This window comes from Arachis hypogaea, chromosome 9 (assembly GCF_003086295.3).
Source record: "Arachis hypogaea cultivar Tifrunner chromosome 9, arahy.Tifrunner.gnm2.J5K5, whole genome shotgun sequence".
Taxonomy (NCBI): Eukaryota; Viridiplantae; Streptophyta; class Magnoliopsida; order Fabales; family Fabaceae; genus Arachis; species Arachis hypogaea.
In genome coordinates, this window is record NC_092044.1 from 50918220 (window position 1) to 50930858 (window position 12639).

At 39.7% G+C, this 12639-nt stretch overlaps 1 non-coding gene across 1 annotated transcript; it reads left to right on the forward strand.

Moving 5' to 3' along the window:
- Nucleotides 1-5364: 5364 nt before the first annotated feature.
- LOC112713388 (small nucleolar RNA R71) lies at nt 5365-5472 on the forward strand. The gene has a single exon (XR_003158361.1). It is a non-coding gene; the product is annotated as a small nucleolar RNA R71 (small nucleolar RNA).
- The last annotated feature ends 7167 nt before the right edge of the window (nt 5473-12639 follow it).

The window sequence follows — 12639 nt, forward strand, 5'->3', positions numbered from 1 at the left end:
TTATATCTTTCCCATGCTTCATATAAGTTTTCAGCCTCCATTTGAGTGAATGTCTGCACCTCAGTCTTCAATCTTAGGATTCTTTGAGGGGGATAAAATTTGGCAAGGAATTTGCTCACTAAGTCATCCCAAGTGTTGATGCTTTCTTTTGGAAAAGTCTCTAGCCATTGAGTGGCTTTATCTCTGAGAGAAAATGGAAAGAGCAACAACTTGTAGCTATCAGGAGGCACACCATTGGTTTTCACCGTGTCACAAATTCTCAAGAAGGTAGATAAATGTTGATTTAGATCCTCCAAAGGTCCTCCTCCAAAAGAGCAGTTGTTTTGAACCAAAGTGATGAGTTGTGGCTTTAGTTCAAAATTGTTTGCATTGACATTAGGAGGAAGAATGCTACTTCCACAGTGTCTAGCATTTGCAAATGTATATGAAGCCAAGACTCTTTATTGTTGTTGGTTATTGTTGGCCCCTCCTCCTGGTTGATTGAGATCTCCTTCCATTTCTTGGAATTCCTCCTCAGATTCTTCCTCTCCAATAACGTTCTTCCCTCTTTCGGCTCTTCTTATTCTCCGAAGAGTTCTTTGGTCAATTTCAGAGAGGACAGGGGAAGATCTTCCTGTACCTGACATACAAACACACAACAATAAACACACAGATCCAGAAAATCAATGAAACTTCAATCTACAGCTAGAATGAAGTTTTAGTTAGTTTAAGCAAAAATTCAAACAGTTAGTGTGTTAGTAAAAATTAAATTAACAGAAAAGAAAAAGTGCTTGATCTAGACCTCCACTTCACTTAATCATTGTCAATCTATTTCAATCCCCGGCAACGGCGCCAAAAACTTGATGTGTGGAAAACGATCCAACACAAAACTCACCGGCAAGTGTACCGGGTCGCATTAAGTAATAATAACTCACATGAGTGAGGTCGATCCCACAGGGATTGAAGAATTGAGCAATTTTAGTTCAGTGGTTGATTTAATCAAGCGAATCAAGTTTTGGTTGAGTGGGTTGTATTTGACAGAAACTAAATTGCTTGGAATATAAAGGGAGAAGGGGAAATTGCAGTAAATTAAGAAACAGGAAAATAAACTTGCTGAATCTTAAAGAACAAGAAAGTAAATGACTGAAACTTAAAGTGCAAGAAATGTAAATTGCAGTAACTTAAATGGCAAGGAATGTAAATTGCTTAAATGTAAAAGGGATTCGAGGACTGGGATTGCAGAATCTAAACAAAGAGAAATTGAATTGCCACAATTGATAGAGCAGAAATTTAATTGGGAGCAATGAGAATTCAAACAGAAATTGAAAGGAAAGTGCAGCAGGGTTCACAGAAGAACCAAAAGTAAATTGGGATCTCAGGACTCCAGAGACTAGGTAGCAGAGCCTAGATCTCAATTACCTTCCTAGATCCAAGTTCTCAAAGCAATTGACAAGAAAATAAAGAAGAAGCAGTAAAGGAAATTGCAATTAAACTCAATTGTGCAGAAAAGTAATTAAAGAGATTTTGAATGGAGATTGAGACAGAATTTCCTCAATTCTTCACACCCAAAACTCAAACAAGAAAAGTAAAAATGCCCAAGAAAGAACAAGGAAGAAGAGAGACCAATTCTCCTCCCCAATTCTCTGAAATCTCGGTCAAGTCTCTTAAGAAAAGTTGCAGAAATTCAAAGCTCAAGGAAAGTGTAAAATTCAAAAGTCAAGTAAAAAGGTCCTAATTACATCAAACTAGCTCCTATTTATACACTTTCTATTCTTGGATTTTGGGATTTGGATGGGCTTTTGATTTGGTGAAGAAATGAATTGAATTGGAATTTTAATTAAATTTTCGGCCCAAAATAATAGCTTCCAGGAGGCTGCCCTGCCCTTGTGGAGGGCAGGGCAGAAAATTGATGTGTGGTGCGGCTTGGTGCGGGCTGGTGCGGTCTTGGTGCGCAGAACGCTGCCCTGCCCTCGCGGAGGGCACAGCAGAAAAAATTGGTGCACCAGAAACGTGCCGTGGTGCGCTGCTGGTGCTGCCAGATGATGTTGCGGTGCGCCAGAGGGGTGCCTTGGTGCGCAGGATGCTGCCCTGCCCTCGCGGAGGGCAGGGCAGAAAAAGTTGGTGCGCCAGAATTGTGATGGTGCGTGCTGGTGCTGCCAGAATCATGCCGTGGTGCGCCAGAATTGAGCCTTGGTGCGCCAGATTCATGCCACAACAAAATGCTGCCCTGCCCTCGCGGAGGGCAGGGCAGTGTTTCCAAACTGAAGTCCCGAGTTCGAATCCTGGCAGAAACACACGCTATTCAATTTCCTTGGCTTTCTTGGCACGGTAATGGGGCCTAGTTCCTTGCTTCCTTCTTGTTCCGCGTTCGAGACTTGTAGCAAGCATCATAGGTATTTTTCCTTTGATTTTCTTCCTTGGTGAGCCCGATACTGCCCTTGTGGAGGGCAGGGCAACATTTTCTTCTTCTTGATTCCAAGGCACAAATTTGTGCTCTGCCCTTTTAGTGGGCAGGGCAGAGTTGCCTTCTTTGCCTTGTTCCCTTATGTTGCCCTCCTAGAGGGCAGTGTGCCCTTGTGGAGGGCAATGTTTGCCTCCCCCATTGCATGTGGCACACTTTTCCTTCCTTTGACTACGCTTCCTTCTCCTTGGGTCACGCTTTCTTAGGCCACGCTTTTCTCTTTTATTCTTTTCTTCACCTGAAATAAACCAAAACAACCACTCCAAGTATCACTAAATTCACAAGGCTTATAAATCAATTAAAATCCAGTTAAAATTAGCTTAAACCTCATGAATTAACATTAATTTCATGGTGGTTGCTTGATTTAAAGAAGTTATGCATTTTCACTCCAAATCACTTACTTAGGATGAAAGAAAGTGTACAAAGGGGAGAAGTAGTGTGTAGGTTGTGTGAAAAATGGGTATATGATGACTTGTCATCAGCTTTTGTGTTTCGGCCAAAGGGGAGAAGTAGTGTGTAGGTTGTGTGAAAATGAAAGAGTGAAGATTGGTTTATAGAGGGGTGGAGAGAGGGGTAGGGTTCGGTCATGTATGGGTGGGTTGGGAGGGAAAGTGGTTTGAATTTGAATGGTGAGGTAGGTGGGGTTTTATGAAGGATAGATGTGAGTGGTGAAGAGAATAGTGGGATTTGATAGGTGAGGGGTTTTTGGGGAAGAGGTGTTGAGGTGATTGGTGAATGGGTGAAGAAGAGAGAGAGTGGTGGGGTAGGTGGGGATCCTGTGGGGTCCATAGATCCTGAGGTGTCAAGAAAAATTCATCCTTGCACCAAGTGGCGAGCAAAAATGCTCCTTCTACCAATTCTGGCATTAAACGCCGGGCTGGTGCCCATTTCTGGCGTTTAACGCCAGCTTCTTGCCCCTTCCTGGCGTTTAACGCCAGTCTGGTGCCCCTTTCTGGCGTTAAACGCCCAGAATGGTGCCAGACTGGGCGTTAAACGCCCATTTGCTGCCCTTACTGGCATTTAAACGCCAGCAAGTCTTCCTCCAGGGTGTGCTATTTTTCTTTTCTGTTTTTCATGCTGTTTTTGCTTTTTCAATTGATTTTATGACTTTCCATGATCATCAACCTATAGAAAACATAGAATAACAAAGGAAAATAGATAAATATAACATTGGGTTGCCTCCCAACAAGCGCTTCTTTAATGTCATTAGTTTGACAGTGGGCCCTCATGGAGCCTCACAGATACTCAGAGCAATGTTGGAACCTCCTAACACCAAACTTAGAGTTTGAATGTGGGGGTTCAACAACAAACTTAGAATTTGGTTGTGGCCTCCCTACACCAAACTTAGAGTTTGACTGTGGGGGCTCTGTTTGACTCTGTTTTGAGAGAAACTCTTTATGCTTCCTCTCCATGGTTACAGAGGGATATCCTTGAGCCTTAAACACAAAGGATTCTTCATTTACTTGAATGATCAATTCTCCTCTATCAACATCAATCACAGCCTTTGCTATGGCTAGGAAGGGTCTGCCAAGGATGATGGATTCATCCATGTACTTCCCAGTCTCTAGGACTATGAAATCAGCAGGGATGTAATGGTCTTCAACTTTTACCAGAACATCCTCTACACGTCCATAAGCTTGTTTTCTTGAATTGTCTGCCATCTCTAGTGAGATTCTTGCAGCTTGTACCTCAAAGATCCCTACCTTCTCCATTACAGAGAGAGGCATGACGTTTATACTTGATCCTAGGTCACACAGAGCCTTTTCGAAGGTCATGGTGCCTATAATACAAGGTATTGAGAACTTCCCAGGGTCCTGTCTCTTTTGAGGTAATTTATGCTTAGTCAAGTTATCCAGTTCTTTGGTGAGCAAAGGGGGTTCATCCTCCCAAGTCTCATTACCAAATAACTTGTCATTTAGCTTCATAATTGCTCCAAGGTACTTAGCAACTTGCTCTTCAGTGACATCTTCATCCTCTTCAGAGGAAGAATACTCATCAGAGTTCATGAATGGCAGAAGTAAATCCAATGGAATCTCTATGGTCTCAGTGTGGGCCTCAGATTCCCATGGTTCCTCATTAGGGAACTCATTGGAGGCCAGTGGACGTCCATTGAGGTCTTCCTCAGTGGTGCTCACTGCCTCTTTCTCCTCTCCAAGTTCGGCCATGTTGATGGCCTTACACTCTCCTTTTGGATTCTCTTCTGTATTGCTTGGAAGAGTACTAGGAGGGAGTTCAGTAACTTTCTTACTCAGCTGACCCACTTGTGCCTCCAAGTTTCTAATGGAGGACCTTGTTTCAGTCATGAAACTTTGAGTGGTTTTGATTAGATCAGAGACCATGGTTTCTAAGTCAGATTGGCTCTGCTTAGAATCCTCTATCTGTTGCTGAGAAGATGATGGAAAAGGCTTGCCATTGCTAAACCTGTTTCTTCCACCATTATTGTTGTTGAAACCTTGTTGAGGTCTCTGTTGGTCCTTCCATGAGAGATTTGGATGATTTCTCCATGAACGATTATAGGTGTTCCCATAGGGTTCTCCCATGTAATTCACCTCTTCCATTGAAGGGTTCTCAGGATCATAAGCTTCTTCTTCAGATGAAGCATCCTTAGTACTGCCTGATGTAGCTTGCATTCCAGACAGACTTTGAGAAATCATATTGACTTGCTGAGTCAATGTTTTGTTCTGAGTCAATATGGCATTCAGCGTATCAAACTCAAGAACTCCTTTCTTCTGATTCGTCCCATTGTTCACAGGATTCCTTTTAGAAGTGTACATGAATTGGTTATTTGCAACCATTTCAATGAGTTCTTGAGCTTCTACAGGCGTCGTCTTCAGATGAAGAGATCCTCCAATAGAGTTATCCAATGACATCTTGGACAGTTCAGACAAACCATCATAGAAGATACCTATGATGCTACACTCAGAAAGCATGACAGAAGGACACTTTCTGATCAATTGTTTGTATCTTTCCCAAGCTTCATAGAGGGATTCACCTTCCTTCTGTCTGAAGGTTTGGACTTCCACTCTAAGCTTACTCAATTTTTGAGGTGGAAAGAACTTTGCCAAGAAGGCATTGACTAGCTTTTCCCAAGAGTTCAGGCTTTCCTTAGGATGTGAGTCCAACCATATTCTAGCTCTGTCTCTTACAGCAAAAGGGAATAGCATAAGTCTGTAGACCTCAGGGTCAACCCCATTAGTCTTAACAGTGTCACAGATTTGCAAGAATTCAGCTAAAAACTAATGAGGATCTTCCAATGGAAGTCTATGGAACGTGCAATTCTGTTGCATTAGAGAAACTAATTGAGGCTTAAGCTCAAAGTTATTTGCTCCAATGGCAGGGATAGAGATGCTTCTCCCATAAAAGTCAGGAGTAGGTGCAGTAAAGTCACCCAGCACCTTCCTTGCATTGTTGGCATTGATGTTGTTTTCGGCTGCCATGTCTTCTTCTTTGAAGAATTCTGCTAGGTCCTCTACAGAGAGTTGTGCTTTAGCTTCTCTTAGCTTTCGCTTCAAGGTCCTTTCAGGTTCAGGTTTAGCCTCAACAAGAATGCTTTTGTCTTTGCTCCTGCTCATATGAAAGAGAAGAGAACAAGAAAATATGGAATCCTCTATGTCACAGTATAGAGATTCCTTGAGGTGTCAGAGGAAAAAGAAAAATAGAAGGAAGAGGTAGAAGAATTCGAACTTAGAAAGATAGAGTTCAAATTGTACATGTTAGTCCATAAATAGAAGGATGTGAGAAGAGGGGAAGAAATTTTTGAAAATAAATTTAAAAAGAGATTGGGAAAGAGATAAAGTGTTTTTTGAAAAAGATTTTGAAATTAGAAATCAAAAAGATATGATTGAAAACTTATTTTGAGAAAGATGTGATTCAAAAGATATGATTGAAAATATATAGTTTTAAAAAGATATGATTGAGAAGATATGATTGAAAAACAATTTAAGAAGATTTGATTTTTAAAATCAATGACTTGGCTAACAAGAAAAGATATGATTCAAACATTAAACCTTTCTCAACAGAAAAGGTAACATACTTGAAATGTTGAATCAAATCATTAATTGTTAGCAAGTATTTTTGAAATTGGAAAGAAATTGATTTTGAAAATATATGATTGAAAATAAATGATTTGAAAAAGATTTGATTTTGAAAAATTATGAAAACTTGAAAAAAATTTGAATTGAAAACAAAATCTTTCCTCTTGTGCCATCCTGGCGTCAAACGCCCAGAATGGTATATATTCTGGCGTTTAACGCCAAAAATGCTACCCTTTTGGGCGTTAAACGCCCAGCCAGGTGCCCTGGCTGGCGTTTAAACGCCAGTTTTCCTTCTTCACTGGGCATTTTGAACGCCCAGCTATTTCTGTGTAATTTCTCTGCTGTATGTTCTGAATCTTCAATTCTCTGCATTATTGACTTGAAAAGACACAAATTAAAAATTTTTTTGGATTTTTAATGATGAGGAAAAATCAAAATGCAACTAAAATCAAATAAACAATGCATGCAAGACACCAAACTTAGAAGTTTGTATACTACTGACACTAACAAATTGAGAATGCATATGAGAAACAACAAAATACACAAAACAAGAGAATTTAAAGATCAGAGCAAGTAAATCATCAAGAACAACTTGAAGATCAATGAAGACACATGATAAATGCAAGAAGAACAGAAACATGCAATTGGCACCAAACTTAAAATGAGACACTAGACTCAAACAAGAAATATTTTTGGTTTTTATGATTTTGTAATTTTTTTGGATTTTTCGAAAATTATATGGAGAAGAAAATAAAGATATTCAAAATTTTTAATAAGATTTCCAGGAATCATGCAATGTTAATCTAAAGTTTTAGTCTAAAGGAATTAGACATGGCTAGCCAAGCTTCAGCAGGACATTACATTCAAGAGCTAAATTGATGAAGATCAATCAGCTTTGGTGATGATAAGAACATCACCTTGAAACACTAGAATTCATTCTTAAAAATTCCAAAAAATACCTAATCTAAGCAACAAGATGAACCGTCAGTTGTCCAAACTCAAACAATCCCCGGCAATGGCGCCAAAAACTTGGTGTTGCTGCCGGATCAAAACTTGGCACTGTTATTGCAGGGAACAAATGCGAAACTGTAGTTAGGACATTTAATTCCCCGGCAACGGCGCCAAAAACATGGTGCACGAAATTGTGATCATCAATGCCTCCATCAACATGGTACGCTCAATTGCAATCTCAACTCCTTATCACAACTTCGCACAACTAACCAGCAAGTGCACTGGGTCGTCCAAGTAATAAACCTTACGCGAGTAAGGGTCGATCCCACGGAGATTGTTGGTATGAATCAAGCTATGGTCATCTTGTAAATCTCAGTCAGGAAGTTTCAAATGGTTATGAATGATTTATAAATAAAGCATAAAATAAAGATAGAGATACTTATGTAATTCATTGGTGAGAATTTCAGATAAGCGTTTGGAGATGTTTTGTCCCTTCCATCTCTCTGCTTTTCTACTGTCTTCATCCAATTCTTCTTACTCCTTTCCATGGCAAGCTGTATATTGGGAATCACCATTGTCAATGGCTACAGTCCCATCCTCTCAGTGAAAATGTTCAACGCGCTCTGTCACAGCACGGTTATTCAGCTATCGGTTCTCGATCATGTCGAAATAGAATCCAGTGATTCTTTTGCGTCTGTCACTAACGCCCTACAATCGCGAGTTTGAAGTTCATCACAGTCATTCAATCCTTGAATCCTACTCAGAATACCACAGACAAGGTTTAGACCTTCCGGATTCTCTTGAATGCCGCCATCAATTCTAGCTTATACCACGAAGATTCTGATTAAGGAACCCAAGAGACATCCACTCAATCTAAGGTAGAACGAAGGTGGTTGTCAGGCACACGTTCATAGGTGAGAATGATGATGAGTGTCATGGATCATCACATTCATCAAGTTGAGGAACAAGTGATATCTTAGAACAAGAATAAGCTGAACTGAATAGAAGAACAATAGTAATTGCATTAATACTCGAGGTACAGCAGAGCTCCACACCTTAATCTATGGTGTGTAGAAACTCCACTGTTGAAAATACATAAGAACAAGGTCTAGGCATGGCCGAGAGGCCAGCCCCCATGATCTAAGATAGCATAAGACTACTTAAAGATAGCTACCCAGATGTCTAATACAATAGCGAAAGGTCCTATTTGTAGAGAACTAGTAGCTTAGGGTTTACAAAGATGAGTAATTGACATAAAAATCCACTTCCGGGCCCACTTGGTGTGTGCTTGGAATGAGCATTGAAGCATTTTCGTGTAGAGACTCTTCTTGGAGTTAAACGCCAGCTTTTGTGCCAGTTTGGGCGTTTAACTCCCATTCTTGTGCCAGTTCTGGCGTTTTACGCCAGAATTCTTGAGCTGACATGGAACGCCTGTTTGGGCCATCAAATCTCGGGAAAAGTATGAACTATTATACATTGCTGGAAAGCTCAGGATGTCTACTTTCCAACACAGTTCAGAGCGCGTCAATTGGGCTTCTGTAGCTCCAGAAAATTCACTTCGAGTGCAGGGAGGTTAGAATCCAACAGCATCTGCAGTCCATTTCAGCCTCTGAATCAGATTTTTGCTCAGGTCCCTCAATTTCAGCCAGAAAATACCTGAAATCACAAAAAAACACACAAACTCATAGTAAAGTCCGGAAAAGTGAATTTTAACTAAAAACTAATAAAAATATAATAAAAACTAACTAAAACATACTAAAAACATACTAAAAACAATGCTAAAAAGCGTATAAATTATCCGCTCATCAATTTTCAAAAATCTTGATTCAAAAATTTCAAGTTTGTTACTTTCTTGTTAAGAGAGATTCAATATTTGAAATTTAGAATCATATCTTTTAGTTTCTTGTTAATCAAGTCATTAACTTTTTAAAAGTCAAATCTTGTTAATTTTATCTTTTCAACCATATCTTTTTAAATAATATCTTTTTCAAATCACATTTTTTTTTAATTCTAATTTCAAAATCTTTTTATAACTTCTTATCTTTTTCAATTTTATTTCTTATCTTTTTCAAAACCACAACTAATTTTTCAAAATTTATTTTAAATTTTATTCTTTTTATTTTTGAAAATTCTCCTCCATCTCTTATCTCTTTCTATTTAAACACTAACATTCCTCCTCCATTGTCAATTTGAACTCCATCTCTCTTTGTGTGTTCGAATTCTTCCTTACCTACCTCATCCTTCCATTCTTGTTTCCCTCTGACACCTCAAGGAATCTCTATACTGTGACATAGAGGATTCCATATTTTCTTTATTTTCTTCTCTTTCATATGAGCAGGAACAAAGATAAAGGCATACTTGTTGAAGCTGATCCTGAACCTGAAAGGACTCTGAAGAGAAAACTAAGAGCAGCTAAAGCACAAAACTCTAAAGAGGACCTCACTAAAATTTTCAAAAAGGAAGCAGCAAAAGAAACAATTATGGCCAAACCAAACAACAATGTAAGGAAGATGCTTGGTGATTTTACTACACCAACTTCCGACTTCTATGGAAGAAACATCTCAATCCCTGCCATAGGAGCAAACAATTTTGAGCTAAAGCCTCAATTAGTTTCTCTACTGCAACAGAACTACAAGTTTTATGGACTTCCATCAGAAGACCCTTATCAGTTTTTAACTGAGTTCTTGCATATCTGTGATACTGTTAAGACCAATGGAGTTGATCCTAAGGTCTATAAGCTTATGCTTTTTCCTTTTGCTGTAAGGGACAGAGCTAGAACATGGTTAGACTCACAACCTAGAGATAGCCTGGACTCTTGGGATAAGCTGGTCATGGCTTTTTTAGCCATGTTCTTTCCTCCTCAAAAGCTGAGCAACCTTAGAGTGGATGTTCAGACCTTCAGACAAAAGATGGTGAGTCCCTCTATGAAGCTTGGGAAAGATACAAGCAACTGACCAAAAAGTGTCCTTCTGACATGCTTTCAGAATGGACCACATTAGATATATTCTATGATGGTCTGTCTGAATTTTCGAAGATGTCACTGGACCATTCTGTAGGTGGATCCATTCACCTAAAGAAAACTCCTGCAGAAGCTCAGGAACTTATTGAAATGGTTGCAAATAACCAGTTCATGTATACCTCTGAGAGGAATCCTGTGAGTAATGGGACGCCTCAAAAGAGAGGAGTTCTTAAAATTGATGCTCTGAATGCCATACTGGCTCAGAACAAAATATTGACCCAACAAGTCAATATGATCTCTCAGAATCTGAATGGATTGCAAAATGCATCCAACAGTGCTAAAGAAGCATCTTCTGAAGAAGAAGCTTATGATCCTGAGAACCTTGCAATAGCAGAGGTGAATTACATGGGTGAAGCCTTTGGCAACACCTATAATCCTTCATGGAAAAATCATCCAAATTTTTCATGGAAGGATCAACAGAAGTAGGGCTTCAATAATAACAATGGTGGAAGAAACAGGTTTAGCAATAGCAAACCTTTTCCATCGTCATCTCAGCAATAGACAGAATATTCTGAGCAGAATCTTTTTAGCTTGGCAAACATAGTCTCTGATCTATCTAAGGCCACTCTTAGTTTCATAACTGAAACAAGATCATCCATTAGAAATTTGGAGGAACAAGTGGGCCAGATGAGTAAAAAGGTTACTGAAACTCCTCCTAGCACTCTCCCATGCAATACAGAAGAGAATCCCAAAGGAGAGTGCAAGGCCATTGATATAATCAACATGGCCGAAACCTTAGAGGAGGAGGAGGACATGAATTCCAATGAGGAAAACCTCTGGGAATGTCCAGTGGCCAGTAATAAATACCCTAATAAGGAACCAAAAGAATCTGAGGTTCATACAGAGACCATAGAGATCCCCTTGGATCTCCTTTTACCATTCATGAGCTCTGATAACTAATCATCTTCTGAAGAGGATGAAGACAGTGTTGAAGGGCAAGTTGCCCAATATTTAGTAGCAATCATGAAGCTGAATGCCAAGATATTTGGTAATGAGACTTGGGAGGAAGAGCCTCCCTTGCTCACCAATGAACTGAATACATTGGTTTAGCAAAATTTACTTCGAAAGAAACAGGATCCTGGTAAATTCTTAATACCCTGTACCATAGACACCATGACCTTTGAAAAAACTCTGTGTGACCTGGGGTCAGGGATAAACATGATGCCACTCTCTGTAATGGAGAAACTAGGAATTTATGAGGTACAAGCTGCCAAATTCTCATTGGAGATGGCAGATAAATCTATGAAAAAGGCTTATGGACTAGTAGAGGACGTGCTAGTGAAGGTTGAAGGCCTTTACTTCCCTGCTGATTTCATAATCCTAGACACTAGGAGGGATGAGGATGAATCCATCATCCTTGGAAGACCCTTCCTAGCCACAACAAGAGCTGTGATTGATGTGACAGAGGAGAGTTGATCCTTCATGTGAATGAAGAATGCCTTGTAGTAAAGACTCAAGGTTCTCCATCTGTAACCATGGAGAGTAAGCATGAAGAGCTTCTCCAAATACATAGTCAAACAGAGCCCCCACCATTCAAACTCTAAGTTTGGTGTTGGAAGGCCACAACCAAACTCTAAGTTTGGTGTTGAGAGATCTTAACCATACTCTGATCATCTGTAAGATTCCATGAGAGCTCACTGTCAAGCTATTGACATTAAAGAAGCGCTTATTGGGAGGTAACCCAATTTTATTTTATTCTATATTATTTTGTTTTCTTTTAGGTTGATGATCATGTGAAGTCACAAAGACAATTACAAAAAAATAAAGAAAAAAATCAAAAACAGCATTGAAAATAGCACACCCTGGAGGAAGGACTTACTGGCGTTTAAACGTGAGTAAGGGTAGCAAAATGGGCGTTTAAACGCCCAATCTGGCACCTTTCTGGGCTTTTAAACGCCAGAATAGGGCACCAGACTTGCATTTAAAGGCCAGAACAGGGTAACAAACTGGCGTTTAGACGCCAGAATAGGAAAGAAAACTGGCATTTAAACGCCATAACAGGTCAGTAGACTGGTGTTTAAACGCCAAGATTGCACTATAAGGCATTTTGAATGCACAATTGGAGCAGGGATGAGAATTTCTTGACCCCTCAGGATCTGTGGACCCCATAGGATCCCCACCAACCTCAACTCACTCTCTCTCCTCTTCACACATTTCTACAACACTCATCCCCAAATATCCTTCACCAATCACTT